The following is a 7,822-nucleotide window of genomic DNA, read 5'->3' as shown; positions in this document are numbered from 1 at the left end:
TTAAAATAGACCCTGAAGACCCTGGAGCTGGGACGTGAGAACACTACACACTACACTAACATGCCTCTTGATTTTAGTTCAATTCAATTCAATTTTATTTGTATAGCTCTTTTAACAACTTTATAGAAATTTAAGGATATTATAAATTTAGGATATAAATTTTACATTTCAAAAATCTATCAAGTTATCTCTAATGAGCAAGCCAGGGGCAAAGATGGACGGCAGATTGTAAATAATTTCCCCTCTATAAATTTTAACATAAAGTCTATTTGATTTTAACGGTTTGCTGATGGAGCCTTGAAAACTGTCCATCATAACAATTGTAGTCCTAAGCTATTGCAGCAAAATTGTTTGTATCAATTCCAGTGCAAAGCCATCATCAAAATTTCGAAGTAGTATCAGTGATCTCATGTATCTTGGAACTGATTTCAACTGATTAATCAAAATTTTTTGAAGATTTAAACACTTATCCCTGATGTTAAAAAAACATGCATGCTTTTGTACTTCCCAGCAAAGTGCCTTCAGCTGCTGATTCACTACCAATTATTCACTACAAAATACAATTAAAGATAAATAGAATCCTCCTAATTGCTCTGAGTTTGATAAAAAAATGCTATACAAATGACCCAATTTTTCTGAATGTGCACTAAATGTGCTTGTACTGTATTTGTGTGGTAGAAAAACATTAAGATAAAAAAATGTTTTATTTCTTAACTATAACTGTTGTGTGCTACACTTAAAAAGACTAGTTGTTATGGTACAAACAGTCAAGTGCTGAAATCAAAAAGTTACTGGTTTCTTGAGGGAAGCCAATTTATTAACATGCCTGCGATTCAAAGGGCAGTGTCCCTTCCTTTACTGGCTTTTCTGTTTCCTTCACCATTAACTTTCTTTCTTTCTTTCTTTCTTTCTTTCTTTCTTTCTTTCTTTCTTTCTTTCTTTCTTTCTTTCTTTCTTTCTTTCTTTCTTTCTTCTACACTATTTTCCAATGTCTCAATAACTAAAACCAATTAAGCCAATTAAAGTCTTCATCTTAGATCAAATGCACCATATGGGATCAAAACATTACAAAATGAATAGAGAATAGTAGTCATAATATATACTTAACCATGACAAGCTGATTATTTTCCCCTCTATTGTTTAAAGCTGGGCTTTATGTGCAGTTCCAGAAACTCGGTTATCTAAAGCTCTCTCAGGCATTAACAAGCAGGAGGGGAAAATTTCATCTCAGGTGTTTTCCATCCATTTTTGCGTTCGCTGAATGAACTGATTCCTAATGGGTCCCTGATCTCATGTTGAAAAATGACCTGAAGGCAACCTCTCCCTAACAGGTGGAGACCAACTCTGCCCTCACCAAAAAGAAATGATTTATGGTATGGATATTCTGGCCTCAATGCTAGCCATTAAAGACCTGGAGTCATTAATAGAGTCACTTTTTTGCCCATTTCCCTTTCAGCTGATAACAATATGCAGCTGGACAAAAAATGTTACAAAAACCATTGCCATTGGCTTTTTTTTGTGACAGTATATAAATTACATTTATTGCTAAGCAAACCATGGAAACGCTACAAATAGCAGCATGAATTGTTATGTTATTCTTCCCAGACAGAGCAAAGAGAATTCATAATAAGGAAGGTGTCAGCACATGAAAGGCAAATTTCACAGAGATAAGAAACAAAGAAGACTTGGTTCAAAACTCTGCCACTCCAGCATAGCTTTTATGGAGGCTTTTTATTTCCTATTCATTCAAGTGAGTTTCAACAACTCAGCTTCATTCCTCACCTTTTAACACTTACAGCTAACTTTTAAAGTGAAAAAATTATCACTTTACAATAATTACCAAAAAAATTACAAATAATTTTTTTTTGAATGGGAAAGAGAGATTTCTTCCCCAACAAATCCCCAAAGTGGAAATGGATTATTGTTTTTCCAGAAGCTGCCATTGTCAAAGCTCTTTTTTTAAACGCTATTTCTCAGCTAAAGCCTTTGTTCACGCTCCGCAAAAGCATCATAGCAATAACAACCTTTTAAGAAAATGAATATATTGTAAATATCTTCAGTGTAGCAGATATAAGACATATTAAGGGTAATAATACATTTAAAAACATTGAATGTATGGCAAAGTAAAATGATCAGAATTTGTTATTCTTTATAATATAGATCTACACTGATCTACACTAAGAGGAGCATACACAGGGAATTGATGAAAATCTTAAATCTTAAGTGAGGAACAGGCAAAGTTTGCAACACACAAACAACTCACTAATCTGTGAAGATACAGCACTCCCTCGAGTTAACTCCACACTGTTTTTAGCCCCCAGAATTTGCTGCCAGCATCCAGCATCAAGCAGGTATCCAAACCGCATGAAACTGATTGAAATTCTGATAAGTACAACAGCATGTGAGCAGCTGCATAAAAAGGAGGACCGGCATTGGCTACTTCTCTTTGACCATTTCATTTGTTTTGACTTGCTTTAATCTTCTGCCTACAATAAATGAACTTTTGATCTGAATTAAGATCATACTGTAGCTACACTCTTTGTGGAGTGTGAAAGAATTAAAGAAAAAGGTGTCGAAAAATCCGAGAGGATGTACAGGTGACCCGTTTGCACTGGTCCGCTCGCATTCATGCTTGGATACAGAACATTGGAAAGAAACGCAAAGCTTCAGAGGATGTCTCCTGTTCACGTGGCCCAGATCCAATCCACTTTGTGAGACGCAGGCGGGGTAACTAACATCAAGATCACTTGGATCACCTGTCACCTCTGTAAAGATTTGTATGGCTGATTACAGGCTAAATGTACAAAGAATTCAAAGCAATTCTATGTTTGTTGGCTTTAGGCACCTACAGTAAAGCTGTGCTATTATGAGGGCACATGTGGGCTTGACTTATTTTGTTCAAACAGGGCTACTGAGCAAAAACAGCACTCTTAGCTTGCAGACACCAGGTTGATAGAAGACTCCAGGCTTTATGTTATCAATGCACAAAGAGTGAACTTCATGAAATTGAATGGGTCCAGCAAGTACCAGCAAAACCCAGTAGTGCAGGTGGGAACTGCTGTTACCTTTTAGAGCCCTTGCATTGTCCATAAATGAATGATTGGCTGTGGGTTACTTTTACACGATCGTGACCCTAAACTGTCATCCCTCATAAGTTACCCTCAGTTACCACTCTCTAGCTCATAGGCCGGATAACCTGGATTATGGAGACAGCTGCTGCACAGTCACGCAACACTGGGTCAAATGTTCATGGTGATAATTGGCTGATACAGCTTGAAGAATGAGCTTCAAGAAAGTTCCTCCTGTGTAGTAAAATTTGCTTCAGTCAGAATACAAACACAACACAAACAAATAGAATCATGTTGACAAACACACAACACAAAGGGATTTTTCAACCTGATTTCAGTCAAATTGACATGATGATGATGAATATGCAATTATGAAATAAAAAGGTTTGAGCTTTTTTTGAATAAGAAAAAAATTGTTTAGTGTAGTGTTTAGTCTGATCAGTTGCAACCTCCTAGTTTAAAATCAGAACAATGAAAACTACCCCACCTCTGAACATGTAAACTTCTTACTCCATTATATAGTTCAATGCTACTATTGCTTTCAGAGGTGAAGAAGCTCAGTAAAAACACCAGTGGTGACATTTACCTCTCTGACCATTCTTTCTAAAACATTCAACCTACTTCATTTGTTAACGACAGCAACAAACATCCGCCTATTTTTTTTTGTCACTGTATTTGAGTCCGGTAATTAAGTGCAGAATAAACAGGAAGAGAAGGTTATTACTCATGAAAGCAGACACATAACAAGCAAAACATTAAGTCAGATGACAGACCTTTTTTAGCCAGGGTTACAAAACCACCTGTGGAGTGATTAATATCACTCATAAACAAGGAGTCATCTATGTTTCTTATAAGCAACATAATCAGATGATGAAGAAACATGTGCAGGCAAAAATAAACAGCGATATAATATACTGCTTTATTTAAAGCAGCTACGACTTAGACCTCAAATGTCGTCAAACGGTAGCTGACATGCATCATGCATAGCATTCCTTTATTGAAAGAACTTCCTGTAAACATCCAAGTGCTTCCTGTGTCAGATCCCATCCCTTTGAAATACCAGCTTATGCAGAGTCCAAGGTTCCGGATAACCAAGGCCACTTCCAAAGAAATGCCATAAGAATTCAATGCCATCATAGCAGATCATCCGTTAGTATCAACAAAAGGATGTAAGGTTCCCGAACTGGAAAAAAAACACCTCACCACCTGGAAGCCACTTCAAACTAGAACTAAAGTGGTACTTTATAAATGTTTTGACTTTTGCAAAAAAGTCTGATTCAGTGAATTAATGAATAATTGTATTTTTTTTGTTGTTCAAATTTCCAATTTATTTGTATAGCACATTTAACAATGGACATTGTCTCAATCAGCTTTACAGTGCATAAGAAATATTGCAAAAAGTACAAAAAGCATAACATTATACAAAGATTTATACAAAGATTCATGAATAACATTAGACTTATATTCAAATGTGTTTGTGTTTAGAGGTGACTGAAGCGACTGTGCCATGAAAAAACTTCCTTAGATGGAAGAAGAGGAAGAGGAATCCTTGAGATGAACCAGACTCAAAAGGGGAACCTCATCCTCATTTGGGTGACACTGGAGGGTGTGATTATAAATTATTATAAACATCGGACAGTATTATTATGAATAATGTCCTTTCTACAATCATATACAGTCCAACACTTGTGTATTGATTAGGAGGTTTTTGTCCTCAGAGACCACAATCAGTTTGTAACTTCTCTTTGAATGGTCACACTCTTCATGAAGCAGAATCCAACTGAAGTTAACCTCTTCTCAATGAAATCTTCAAGAAACAGAACAAAACTGGAGCTGGTAAAATCTCTGGATGCCTCGGAATGGGTAGAAAAGAGAAGCGGAGGAGAGGAGAGGTGGAGAGGAATTAGCATAGCTGCTGTTCATAATAATAACCAGAACTAGATAATAATGTGTATCCTCTGGAGCACACAATTGTAGGATGTATTATGTGTATGCCTGGCTAAAGAGATATGTCTTTAATCTACATTTATACTGGGAGCATGTGTCTGTGCCCCGGACACTGTCAGGAAGGCTATTCCAGAGTTTAGGAGCTAAAAACTAAAACACTCTAACGCCTTTAGTAGAAAATCTTTAAGAAACAGAAGACAAAAATGTCTGAAAATGTTTTTTAGTTTTTATTTGTTTTAACATTTATGCTTTTATTAGTGTTATGTTGCAGTAAGCAGGTAATTGAGCAATAATACAATTTGTGTTGTTTTGGCTTTGCACTCCAGAAAAATTGAATTACATGAGTAATGGCACTGAAATGAAATAGAAAGTATGGTGTTAAAGTTTCGAATGTCAGTTTAACTATGTCACGTCAATATCAGGTTAACCATATCAAGATTTCAGCCCATTCACATAGGAAACTACACTGGCATCACTTGGATATACTTAGTTGTTAAATTAAATTAAAATGTGCATCTTTTTTCAATTTAAAACAAAATGAGTGTAATTTTGTATTCATCATATACACTCACCCTCTACACCTGCTCATTTATTTAGTTATCCAATCAGAAATCATGCGGCAGCAGCACAGTTCATGAAATCATGCAGATACAGATTAAGAACTATGGCATGTGTATTTAGTGTCAGAAAACAAAAAACATCCTGTTTACAGAGGGTCTGCAGGCAGGTCAGAGGAGAATGACCAGACTGGTCTGAGCTAACAGGAAGTCTATATTAAGTCAAATAATCTCTCTTTATAACTGTGGTGAGCAGAAAAGCATCTCAAAATACACCTCCAAATGCATCAAACCTTAGGACTAATTTTTTTACAAAGGCAGTAATCATGATCCAAAGCACAGCATGTGAGACATGACATTATTAGACTGTGTGGATGCTTCACTTTTTATTTTCTCTGAGCATCTGACGATGGAAACATATCTGCTCAGATCCAATAAAATGAGATCAAACTCATTGAAAAAGTCTAATGAACTGGAATAAATTGACTGATATATATATATCCGGCTGAATATGTGACTGTAATGTCTGAAACCAGAGGAAGCTGGCTGCATTACAACACTGGCAGTGTACTGGAATATCCAAACAGTCATGACTTACAAGCTGAAATTTGATGCTGTTCAGTAGAAGGGGGATGTAAAACTGGCAGTTTAGACCAAAACAGAATATACTTTGTATGAAAAGTTTAGTAATATGGCTTGTGGACCTGAAAATGCATCAGAGTACAGCACACAAGATTACCTGTGTGAGTTTGGTTGCACTAGGACTGCACCATGCTTCCAAGACTTGTACTCAGTGCCGCACAAGACTTAAAGTAACCTGCACATCTATTTTATCCAACAACGATATACAAAACAAACACAACACACGTGTTGCATGAGCAGTGGGACACAGAGATAGTGACAGGCCTTAATGTGCATGCTAGACCAAAAATAATTCAAACAAAGTATATAGTGAATCACACTGTGTTCTCTATACGTGCTCGTGACAACATAAAATGAATGTAAATGCAACAGAATCAAGTGACCAAAGCTGTTGGAGGTGCCGAAAACAATCAGACTCACATTTGAACCACAGCAAACATTTCCTAAAAGAACTCCATTATGGCACACACTGTTTAAATGTGATAATGTCATGCTGCTATTTATTTTCAGGTAACATTTTTCTACCTAGAGCAAAAGAACAGTGAAACTTTAATAGCTGTGCAATGTCACTTAACACTTCCTGTACACAGTAGGGTATAACCATGGTGTCAAGCAACATTATCTCCTGCATCACAAAGAACTAAGGCAGATTTCATCTACACATGCTAGATGCCATGCATATTTGTGATGATGTAAAGCAGCATGGATGACAGTCAGGGACAGTACCTGGTCAGTGTATATGAGTGAACTATCTGACTATCTAAAAAAAGGGCCTAGAAAGGATAAGTACCTTTAAACTGAGCTTTAGCCACTTGCAGGGTGAAAAGATTACCTCATGAGAAGTGAGTGTTTGAAGTGGGACATTTAAAAATGGAAGGTGCTTGTGTTGGTAAGACTGAAGAGGGTGTTAGGGACATGTTTGCCCTGGGGCAGGTGACTCGCTATACAATGCCTGCACAGTGTGTAGAGGGAGCAGGAGTATGGACTCTGAACTGAAGGTTTGATTGAGTAAAATGACTTTCAGGAACATCCTTACTGGGGGAAGCTTTGTGTCTTACATGACAAATGCAATCCATCCATCATGGCTTTCTGTCCATTCAGCAAGAAATTAACTGTTTTTTTAAGTGCTTCACTAACTTCATTCTCTGTGGTTAGCGTTCCTCTCATTTTTAAAAATGGAAATCACTGTTGCACACTACGGTCTACAAATATGCATAGATTAATAATTAATTAAGTAATGCATCCATTATGAGAAATTTATGCATGTACTAATCCTTAGTGCATCAGAAAATAATGGAGCACCCTGACAGCCAACCGAGTCATGTATAAATAGATGTTAATGATGGTAAAGTGAAATAAATCCTAAAATATTGACAGTCATTACCCAACCTTTAGGATAATAGTACTATACTCAGATGTATTCATACAGTCAAAGTACATTGTGATGTATTTAATAATAAATATTGTAAATATTATAAATACACATTTGGTATGATTTGTATTAATGTCTATATTTCATTTGTATTCTTCCTGACTTAGGTTTTACATTAGGATTAAAGACAAATCCTAAAAGGGCTGTGCTCAGGATTAGTGCATGTGTTCTGTGTT

The sequence above is a fragment of the Tachysurus fulvidraco genome, chromosome 17 (genome assembly GCF_022655615.1).
Source record: "Tachysurus fulvidraco isolate hzauxx_2018 chromosome 17, HZAU_PFXX_2.0, whole genome shotgun sequence".
Lineage (NCBI taxonomy): Eukaryota > Metazoa > Chordata > Actinopteri > Siluriformes > Bagridae > Tachysurus > Tachysurus fulvidraco.
The sequence above is the reverse complement of the archived record's forward strand: the minus strand, read 5'-3'. Positions refer to the sequence as shown.